The sequence below is a fragment of the Dioscorea cayenensis genome, chromosome 19 (genome assembly GCF_009730915.1).
Source record: "Dioscorea cayenensis subsp. rotundata cultivar TDr96_F1 chromosome 19, TDr96_F1_v2_PseudoChromosome.rev07_lg8_w22 25.fasta, whole genome shotgun sequence".
Classification (NCBI taxonomy): domain Eukaryota; kingdom Viridiplantae; phylum Streptophyta; class Magnoliopsida; order Dioscoreales; family Dioscoreaceae; genus Dioscorea; species Dioscorea cayenensis.
In genome coordinates this window covers 12,211,338-12,222,679 of record NC_052489.1, presented here as the reverse complement: position 1 = coordinate 12,222,679, position 11,342 = coordinate 12,211,338, and the positions used below count along the sequence as shown (strand labels likewise).

At 42.0% G+C, this 11,342-nt stretch overlaps 1 non-coding gene across 1 annotated transcript; it reads right to left on the bottom strand.

Annotated features, from left to right (window-relative positions):
• Positions 1-1,274: 1,274 nt before the first annotated feature.
• LOC120250789 lies at positions 1,275-1,381 on the bottom strand. The gene has a single exon (XR_005533126.1). It is a non-coding gene; the product is annotated as a small nucleolar RNA R71 (small nucleolar RNA).
• Between the last annotated feature and the right edge of the window lie 9,961 nt (positions 1,382-11,342).

The window sequence follows — 11,342 nt, the reverse complement described above, 5'->3', positions numbered from 1 at the left end:
TAGCTCTTGTTTGAGTTGTACATGTAGACGTGACCTACTCGCGTGTACTAGATCGTTAATGAGCTAATAGGGGTATTTGTTGACCAACATGCCGAGAAATTGGGTGTAGGTAGCCCCTCCAAACCATGAGGATAAACTTAAGTTAACTGTGTCCTCGTTGCGTGATCTCCATTCACTTAATGCAATCGTAGGAATATGACTAAGGAGAGATCCTTGTCATCATTTATATGGGATTAGGGTTTAGCCACCGAGAAATTGGGGTTGAACTATTATTGAGGTCCGTCGGTCTAAATCACCCGTGCCATGTATTTTCATGCATCCTTATATCTTGATGACCCCTCTTGGGAATCCTCATCCCTAGGCCTATTCTTATCATCATTGCTCTTGTGATTTTCTTGCTTGACTTGGAGTTGTTACACTTGTGTTTTATTTACAATCTTGCTTGTATTAGATTAGTATACCATGCTTGAATTGTAAGGTTAGAAAGTGAGTGATGGAGGAGTAATAGGAGCTCCTTAACCCCGTGGAATACGATCCTTGGGCTTTTGCTCAAGGTATTACTTGGCGACCCCGTACACTTGCGGGTAATCAATCAAGTTTTTGGCGCCGTTGCCGGGGACATTAAGGAATTCTAGGAAACTTCTAGCTTATTGCTCTAACCATTTTTTCTTTTCTTTTATTTCTTCCTTTCATTTGTCTTATTTTTTTTTCTTGAGCTTAACTTTCTTTATCTTTCTTGACTTTGCAAGGTACTGTGCATGACACGAGCAAATCGATCAAATTTAGTTGCACAAGACAGTGAAATTGAGAGAACCTTGCATCGAAGACTTAGAGAAGTGGGCGAAAGCATTAGTGAAAGAAACATTGAAATTGAGGACACAGAATCTGTAATCATGGCCGAAGAAAGACGTACTTTATCCGAATATGAAAGGCCACAATTCACAGGCGAAGAATTTAGTGTGCAAGCGCCATCCATCGCCACAAATAATTTTGAGATCAAGGCAAGCACCATCGGCATGGTCCAAAATTCAGTCCAATTTAATGGCCTTGCAAATGAAGATGCCCATGATCATCTTTCCCGTTTCCTTCAAATTTGTTCTACCTTCAAGATAAACGGGGTGACTGACGATGCGATCCGGCTACGATTATTTCCTTTCAGTTTGAGAGATGGAGCATATCGGTGGCTCACATCCTTATCGCCGGGGTCGATCAAAACATGGAAAGATATGGTGGAGAAATTTTTGGGAAGGTATTTTCCTCCTAGCAAAGCGGCGAAGCTAAGGCAAGAAATTTCGGCATTCAAACAAGGAGAGTCGGAGACACTATTTGAAGCTTATGAGAGATTCAAGGACCTTCTTCGAAGATGCCCCCATCATGGCTTTGCTTCTTGGATGCGGGTTCAGATCATCTACAACGGGTTGAATTATGCAACTCGTCAATTAATTGATGCCGCAGCGGGTGGATCTCTTAGTAACAAGTACCCCGATGAGGCCGAGCAACTCCTTGAATCAATGGCAAGCAATGAGTCTCATTGGGCCTCAAGAGGTGCACCACAAAAAGGGGCCGGAATCTATGAAGTCAATGCTAATGATGCTCTTGCCGCAAAGGTTGATGTGTTGTCTCGAAAGCTAGACATGCTCATGGGTAGTAGCTCGAAGTCAGAATCGGTGATGAGTTGTAGCACTTGTGGTGGAGGGCATGGAGTCGCCCAATGTCCTATTGCTAGTTCCTCCGTCGCCCCTATTGAGAATGTTGATTATATTGGGGGACAAAGGCCACAAGGGAATCCCTACAGCGCAACTTATAATCCGAGGTGGAAATACCACCCAAACTTTTCATGGAATCAGGGGCAACAACAGAAAGTTGCACCACCTCCACAAGGTTCCCAAATGCAACAACCAATATTGGAGAAGAGGTTCACTACTGAAGATGTACTTGCCAAGTTCATGATTAACACTGAATCAAGATTCAACAGCATAACTAGCAGTATGGATACTCAGTTCAGTAAGGTGAATGCTCAGCTTGCTCAACATGCCGGACAGTTCAATGAGATTGGCTCCATTTTGCGAAACCTTCAAGCCTCTGTACAATCCCTTGAGCACCAAGTGGGGCAGCTTGCTAAAGCTAATTCTGAGCGACCTTCAGGTAGTCTCCCTAGCAACACTGAGGAGAACCCAAGAGAGCACTTGAAGGCCATCGCCCTTAGGAGCAGGAAACAGGTTGAGACAAGGGTCAGAGTTGACCCAAGTGTCAAGGAGACTAGGGTAGTGATTGCTTCCCCGCAAGTGTACGGGATCGCCAAGTAATACCTCGCGTGAAGACACGAGGATCGTATTCCACGGGGCTAAGGATCTCCTATTACTCCTTCTCGAGCTATTATCTAGCCTAAGATCTCAAATGATGGATTTTTTTACTCTACTAAAGCAATTAAAAACTAAAAATGAGATTATGACCAAATTAGAGAGAACAAGCAATGGGCAAGCAAGAAATACAAAATAATGCAAAGGCCTATGGATGTGGATCCCTTGAGGGGTTATCATGCAACATGGATGATGATTTAAAGATGCAAGGGTAAAATGGACCATGAGATTCCAAGTTTAGAACAACCCCAATTTCTCGGCGATTGAACCCTAGTCCCATACGAACATAGATAGGAATTTCTCCCAAATCTACATCCCTACGATTGCATTAAGTATGAGGAGATCTCGCTTAGGAATGAACCTACTCTTCTTCGGATTAAACCTACATGGAGGGCTACCAAACACCCAATTTCTTGGCGTGATGATACAAGTATCCCCTTCTAATCCATTCATGATCTAATACATGCGAGCAAGTCACATCTACATGCATCACTCATAAAAGAGCGACGGATTTCTCCTTAATGTAGCACTTAGCATGAAAAACAATGGATTAGATCTCAAAATTACCCAAGCAAAGAATTAACAAGTAATCATCCAAAAATACATGATAAACCTCCCCCCCCCCCAAGGTTCACCAACACCCGGTGGCCTTGGGGGTCTAGTGTGTCATCATCCCACAACAAGTAACATAATCAAGTAAAACACACAAGAAAAAGCATGAGTGACACTCCCTAGATGAAATGGTGTAGGAGGAGGTAGAATGTATGACGAATGATGCTTCCCTCGCCAAAGGAATGCCGAATGAAGCTTCCTCTAGCCGCGGGTCTCCTTCCTTCAAAGCGTGGCAGATCTCCCCTTTGAATGATGTTGCTTCTTGCCTTGAGAGTCTTGGACCTTGGGCTTAGATGATCTTCTAGCTTCCTTGCCCTTCTTCTCCTCCCCAAGGTCGCTCAAAAACCTCTCAATTGTCTCCCCAAAATCAGCCAAGAAAAGGTCTAGAAAAAGCCTAACTGAAAAAAGTCCCCAATATCTGCCCTAAAGTTGGTATTTATATCCCCCCGAGGCATACGGGTCGTATGTGGGTCGTATGGGGGTCGTATGGCACCCAAAAACCCTAGATTCGTGATCCATACGGGGTGTATACGGCCCCCATACTGGGTAGTATGGAAATCTGCAGTACACTCCAAAAACAATCCACTGCTATAAGCAGCATACTGCCCCTCATATCGGGTAATATGAAATTCTGCTTTTCTTTCTTTTTGCCCAAATGATATCTTCTTGTTCTCCATGGCTTCCTTATGCCCTACAAAGCAAATAGAAGACAATTAAGCATAAAACGGGTATCAAACCTCACAAAATACATGCAATGTGAATACGATAATTATATGAAAACACCTACATTTAAACACTTATCAGGTAGCCGAAGTGGAAGACCCTAACATAATGGAGAAAGTTATTGATAGATGCAAGCAAAGTGAAGATAAGGAAATTCCATCAAAGGGTTCATCAAAGCCGTCGGAATACAAACCTCCAATTCCCTACCCGGCTAGATTGAAGCAAGATAAGGAGGATGCTCAATTCAGAAAATTCATCAACATCTTTAAGCAACTCCACATAAACATCCTGATAGTGGAAGCTTTAACTCAAATGCCCAAGTATGCCAAGTTCTTGAAAGAATTGCTAACAAACAAGAGAAAGTTGGAAGAAGAGGGCACAGTGGCACTCACGGGAAATTGCTTGGCCATTTTGGAGAAAAAGCTCCCATAAAAATTGAAGGATTCGGGAAGCTTCATAAACCCATGTGTACTTGAGGGTGGAGTCCAAGAAAAATGCCCTTGCGCACTGGGGCAAGCATTAATGTTATGCCCCTACACCATGTACGTGAAGCTTGGTCTTGATGAACTTAGACCCACAAGAATGATTTTTACAATTGGCGGATCGATCAACAAGGAAGCCTCGTGGAATTGTAGAAGATGTGATTGTCCGGTGGACAAATTTGTGTTTCCGTGGATTTTGTCATCATGGATATTGATGAAGATGTGGAGACACCGCTGATTCTTGAGTCGGCCATTCCTCACTACCTCCGGTGCCCTAATTGACCTTAAAGGAGGAAAATTAACACTAAGAGTTTGTGAGGAAGAAGCAGTGTACACTCTACCGGCGGCCATGAAACACTCTTTAGACCATGATGACATGCTTTACTTTGTTGATGAAACTAAACTTTTAATTTCTGATTGTGTGAAGGAAGTATTATCATTAAACCCATTGGATGAGTACTTGGGAGAGCTAGAAAATGAAGATCAAGAAGAACCTCACTCTCCTCTTCCAAGTTCCAATTTGAAGTGGCCAATGGATAAGGTTATGTGCACCAATGCAAAAGAAAAAGAAAAGAAAGATTCAATTTTAAAAAGATTTGGAGGGAGGTTCGCGGAAAGAAGAAGAAAGGTAGTACTCATTCTCATCAAACACCTCAAGAAAAGAAGGTACAATCTTCACCTCCCTTTGTCAGGATTATCAGGACATGAGCTTCATTCTCACCACCCTTTAAGAATTGAATTGAACCAACCCCCTGTTCATGCATGTATTGCACAATCTTCATCAACCAAATGGGGCAGTCTCTTTACCCTTCCTTTTCATTCTTAATTTAATTATTCCGATTTTTACACCATGTTCTGTTGATTAGTGTACATTGAGGGCAATGTACAATTCTAGGTGTGGGGATGGGCTATTTGCATGCTTACTTCACCGGTGATAGCTATGATTTATTGTTAAGAACCTCCTGGCTTGAATTAATGATAGTAATGAGTTGTAGCATTATTTGTGCTATAAGGAAGTCATGTTTTCTTTCTAGTGTTTTCTTCACAGCTTTGACACAGTACTTCTACCTTGTTTGCCCCAGCGAACCCACTACCTTGATTTAAAGTGTTAGAGTGGTAAATTAATCCCTCAATGGTCTTTTAAGAGCTTTTGGTTCTTTTGTTCATTTTACTTTATCCCTAAGTGAAGTTTTTTGCATGAAAGTGCTCCGAGACATGTAAAAATGAGTCTATGTCAAGATTCCTCCGCTAATTTAGCTTGAATGCGTCTATGTAGACTGTAATCAAGTAGGTTGGGTGGCTCTTGTGCCTAATCAGCATGTGCATCCTTCTGAATGATTATAAGATATTTTTGTGCAGCTACGTTAGGCGGACTCGAAAATGATGAATGAAAAAAAAAAAAAAGGATAAAGAAAAATGTGTTTTCTCTTAAACTCTTTCATGCATTCACTTAGAAATTAAAGTGTTGACTGTGGACCGAAGGACTCTTAACTCGCTATTGAGGGCGTCTTTAACATTTCTAACACCGGTAGTCATTGAATGAGGCGTGAATAGGGAGAGCGAGGGATTAAGTATTTACACACACTCACGAGGAAAGCACTTTAGAAGACTCATGACTATCTCTACTGAGTTGGTTATTGTGCAACTCATTTTCTTCATTTCATTTCATCTGTGCCCGTGGGGTTCTTCACTACTTGAGCTTGAGGTTGTATATTTAGCCGTTTATCTTCTTGCCCCTATTCTTTCATGTGTGTTTGCTTGGGGACAAGCAAACGCTTAGGTGTGGGGATGTTTGATAAACGCCTAAATGTATGTATTTCATACGTATTGATCTTGTATTATTTGTGTATATCTTGATGAATTGATGCCCGTTTGAGTATAAATTTGTTCTTTTGGTGTTGCAGAGCATAAATGTGCCGAATGTAGCTCAAAAATGCAAATTGGATGAATTCGACACCGAAAACAGCATTTTTGGGGGGACCCAGTACTATAGCATTACTGTAGCTGATCACTATTTATGCTACGGCATTTGGCTGTGAGCTTCACGGGCTCCATGCGCCCGCATGGGTGCCCGTGAGGTTTGCTGGAATTTCACAACCCTCGGTATTGTAGTAAAAACACTGTAGCTGAGTACTGTAGCACCGGCATGTTTTCTGGTCATTTGGCTGTGAGCTTCACGGGTTCCATGCGCCCGCATGGACTGACGGGATATAAATGAAACCGATTTTTCTAGGGCAAGAGGGGGGAGTTTTTGGGGAGAGATCTTGGAGCCGATTTTCACCAGTCTTTAGGAGGCAAGATCACACGTTTTGGAGAAGGGAAATCAAAGGGAGAAGCTCGGTTTTGGCTAGATCTTCATCGATCTCTTCTTTGGGAGTTTGTAGACGACGAGGGAAGCCGCCCCATCACGGCGTCCGTGGAACCATTTCCACCTAGCTTGGCTTGTCTTCCTACTTCTATTGTTTGAGGGAGTTTTCTTATGCCATTTGTAGTTGTTTTCATGGACTTGTTGCTTGTATTTGTTTGCATGGACGAGTAGACCCCAAGGTCACCGGATGCGGGTGAACCTTGGGGTGAACTTGTGTATTTGGTTGATTTAATTTTGTCTATTGCAATTGTTGTGTATTTGTGATTCATTCTTGGTGCATTTGATGTGTTGCTTACATGAGAACTCGTAAACCAACCTGCTAGGGTTGTACTTGGTAGCGTGACCATCGCCCTTGTACTAGACTCACCAAGTTTGGAAGGGATTCATGTACGAATACGCCGTGACCATCGGGTATTCTGCACCCTCCACCATTTGGGCTAGACCAAGTTGTGTTCCGGCCCCTAATTAGGGATTTCCCACTTGTTAATGCAATCGTATGAGGATTTGATCGGAAGAAATTCGTGTCAATACATATACCAGATTAGGGGTTAATTGCCATGACCATCGGGTTGATCTAATTTAGGAAATCTCTAGGTCCAAACCTTCAATTGCATGACATTCTTAGCACCGTTTGCACTTTAGTAGCCCCTAGGGAATCCGCATCCGTGATCATTTCATTCCCCTGATTTTATACCCCTACCTTATCATAGACTCCATTTGTAGTTCTTTTATTTCAAGTAATAGATTAGAGAAACCCTTCGAATCATTCGGCTAGACAATACGCAAAGAGGAAGTAAGAGTAGATTCTTGGGCCCAGGGAATACGACCCTCTCGTGCTCGCACGAGGGGTATTACTTGACGACTCCGTGCACTTGCGGATCGCTCATCAGTAGTAGTGGCCTATGAGGATGATGTAGGGTCCTGCAGAGATGGATCACAGACGAATGAAAGCTTCAGCTATAAGGTGCCTAAGATGGATGGGATACTACTTAACAATACCACACATGGTGAACAAGTCGGACTGTGTAACCACCCCAGTGCTCTACTTCCGACCTCCAGTAGAATGTGAAATGAGAGCATGAATGTATCTGTGTACTTGGTTCACCAAACAAGTAGCCATCTGCATATTTTTAGTGTCACTAGGTGCTAAGGAATTCCAATATTGGTTCGCAATCATGCCTAGTGGATAATCAATGCTAAGCTGATTAAGCAGCGGCATGCTAAAGAAATCATCGTCATAAATCCCCACGTACTTTGCAAATTCCATGTGGTTCATTTCATGAGTTCTTCTAAAATGTTGGAATTGCATGGCACCTTGTCTTCGACTAATAACACTCCTTTCATCTTGCTTCATCTCAAATGTGCTCAACACCTCCAATGTAAGTTGGCGAAAAGTGGGGTCGTCAATTGAAAACAATTTCACCCAACCATTATGAGCTAATAAGTCATTCACTTGTTCATCCCACCTAAGTTCTCCTAGAATACTCCATTCAATGTGATGAAAGGTACCACAAGGTTTGGTCTTTAAATTTTCATATTGAGCTTTGTGAAGAGCACTAGAGAAAAGGGGTTCTTCGGGGGTGTTAGAATCATTCCTTGGTCGTTTAGAATCGAGTTTCTTAACATGCGGCATTACTACATCAATATTAAACCGTATAAGACTTAAAGGAATCCTAGAGAATGCAAGTTATGGCAAGAAAATGGGTAAAACGTTGATAAAAACAATAGAATAGGATCTATACGGGCATATTGGGGCCGTATGGATACTATTCAAATTGCAAGAGGTTCCCACCATCATGAAATTCAAAACATTTGTACATAATTTCAAGGAAATTCATAACCATGATGCTTATACCACACAATACAAGCTAAAAGCTTGAAACAATCCACAAATAGGCTCAAGAAAGCAAGAAGAAATGGAGAAAGTAAAGTTAAGCTATAAAGTATCTTACTAACAAAAGCTTAAGAAAACTTGAGTGAAGCTTGGAGAAAACCACTAGATCTACTTCTCAGAGAGATTAGGAGGTGAATTAGAACAAGAAATGATGAGAACCGGCCATGGTTTGATGTATAATGAAGGTTAGAGTTCGGTTGGAGAAGAAGGAGAATGAAGAAAGAGAAAAGGTGACAAGATTCCTAAGTAAACTCAACCTCATTCTTCTTCTTAGTTTAGGGCAGATCGCCTTAATGAGGTCCTCATTGAGCCCGTGTACCCTAGTGTTTTTTCTTTGAATAGGGCAGTGATAAGTGTCTTAATGTACGTATTGCAGTATATGTATTTGTTGCTTCTCGCATGTATTTTTATAAGAATTGATGCCCGTTTTGTGCTTAATCATGTGTTATTTGCTTTGTAGGGCATGGAAACGCCACGGAAGACACGAGGGTACAATTTGGGTAAAAAAGAGAAGAAAACCAGGTCACAGTACTGTAGCTATTGAAGAAGATGATTTGCTTGAAGGCATACTGGCTCAATGAGGTGCTCATCGAGCCAGTATAGAGACTATTATGAGAGCTTTTTGTGTACTTTGCCTACCCCAAATGCCCTCAATGAGCTCCTCATTGAACCGGTATACCACCTCAATGAGATCTTCATTGAGCTGGTACACGACCCATGAGAGGCCAATTTGTGAGAGATGTTGGGGGGTATATGAGGATATCTTGAAGCCCATTTGAGGGACTTTTTGGAGGACTCTTGGTAGCCATTACTTGGGAGAGAAAAGGAGAATGGAGACATCATTCTTGGGAGTGTTTTGGCTTGAGGCTTGGTGATCGCTTCCCTGCAAGTGTACGGGATCGCCAAGTAATACCTCGTGCAAAGACACGAGGATCGTATTCCACGGGGCTAAGGATCTCCTATTACTCCTTCTCGAGCTATTATCTAGCCTAAGATCTTAAGTGATGGATTTACTCTACTAAATACAAATAAAACTAAACATAAGATTTGCTAGCAAATTAGAGAGAACAAGCAATAAGCAAGCAAGAGAATCAATGAAGTGCAAAGGCCTATGGATGTGGATCCCCTTGAGGGGTTATCATACAACATGGATGATGATTTAAAGATGCAAGGGTAAATTGGACCATGAGATTCCAAGATTAGAACAACCCCAATTTCTCGGCGATTGAACCCTAATCCCATACGAACATAGATAGGAATTTCTTCCAAATCTACATTCCTAGGATTGCATTAAGTACAAGGAAATCTCGCTTAGGAATAAACCTACTCTTCTTCGGATTAAACCTACATGGAGGGCTACCAAACACCCGATTTCTCGGCGTGATGATACAAGTATCCCCTTCTAATCCATTCACGACCTAATACATGCGAGCAAGTCACATCTACATGCATCATTCATAAAAGAGCTACGGATTTCTCCTTGGTGTAACACTTAGCATGAAAACAATGGATTAGATCTCAAACATACCCAAGCATAGAATTAACAAGTAATCATCCAAAATACATGATAAAACCCCCCAAGGTTCACCAACACCCGGTGGCCTTGGGGGTCTAGTGTGTCATCATCTCATAACAAAGCATACAATCAAGCAAAACATGAAACAAAGACATAGTATGACACTCCCTAGATGAAATGGTGAAGGTTGAGGCGAGAATATGCCGAATGACGCTTCCCCCGCCAAAGGAATGCCGAATGACGCTTCCTTTAGCTGCGATTCTCCTTCCTTCAAGTCGTGATCGATCTCCCCTTTGAATGATGTTGCCTTCTTGCCTTGAGAGCCTTGGACCTTGGGCTTCAATGATCTTCTAGCTTTCTCGCCCTCTTTCTCCTCCCCAAAGGTCGCCCAAAAATCTCCCAAAATGATCTCCCAAAAAGTCGGCCAGCAAAAAAATCCTTTTTATCAGCCCTAAAAGTGAGTATATATACCCCCGAGGCATACGGGCCGTATAGGGGTCATATGGGGGGTCGTATAGCACTCGAAAACCCTAGATTCGCGTTCTATACGGGGTGCATACGGCCTCCATACGGCCCCCGATACATCGGGTAGTATGGAAATCTAGACGTAACGCCAAATCAATCCCTGCTCACGATAGATACGGCCCCCATACTCGGGTAGTATGGGGGTAGTATGAAATTCTGCTTTTCTTCTCTTTTTGCCCAAATGATATCTTCTTGTTCTCCATGGCTTCCATATGCCCTACAAAGCAAATAATAGACGATTAAGCTCGAAATGGGCATCAAACCTCACAAAATACATGCAAAGTGCATACGATATATATATGAAAACACCTACATTTAGACACTTATCAAACATCCCCACACTTAAGCGTTGCTTGTCCCCAAGCAAACAACTCATGAAAAACAAAGAGACTGAGAAGTGGCTAAATGCAATACCTCCGGCTCAAGCAAATATAAGATTCCAAAAGCAAAGGATAATGAAACATAGATGTTGAGTTATAGTCATTAAGCATAATAAAAATATCCTGTCTCACCCCTAATATGTATGTGCATGTAAGTGAATCCTTTATCTCATTTGCCCTGATCTGGTCTAGCTCAAGGACTTCAATCAGTACAGCTCTAGTGCTAATCACTCCACATACAAAGAATACTAAGCCTTAAACTACTAAGTGCTACTTCAATGGCCAAGTAAGATCCTTCTAATTCTATAGCTTGAAACTAAATCCTTGTTCTTTTCAAAACCTTTGGTAAGTACTCAAAAAGATCACTAGGGTTTTTATTTTCAACTCAATATTCAACACACATCCCGAGTCCGACTAACGTAGACCGCATCAAAATCATTTTAAAAATCTTTCTAGAGGATGCACATGCCTGGTTAGGCACA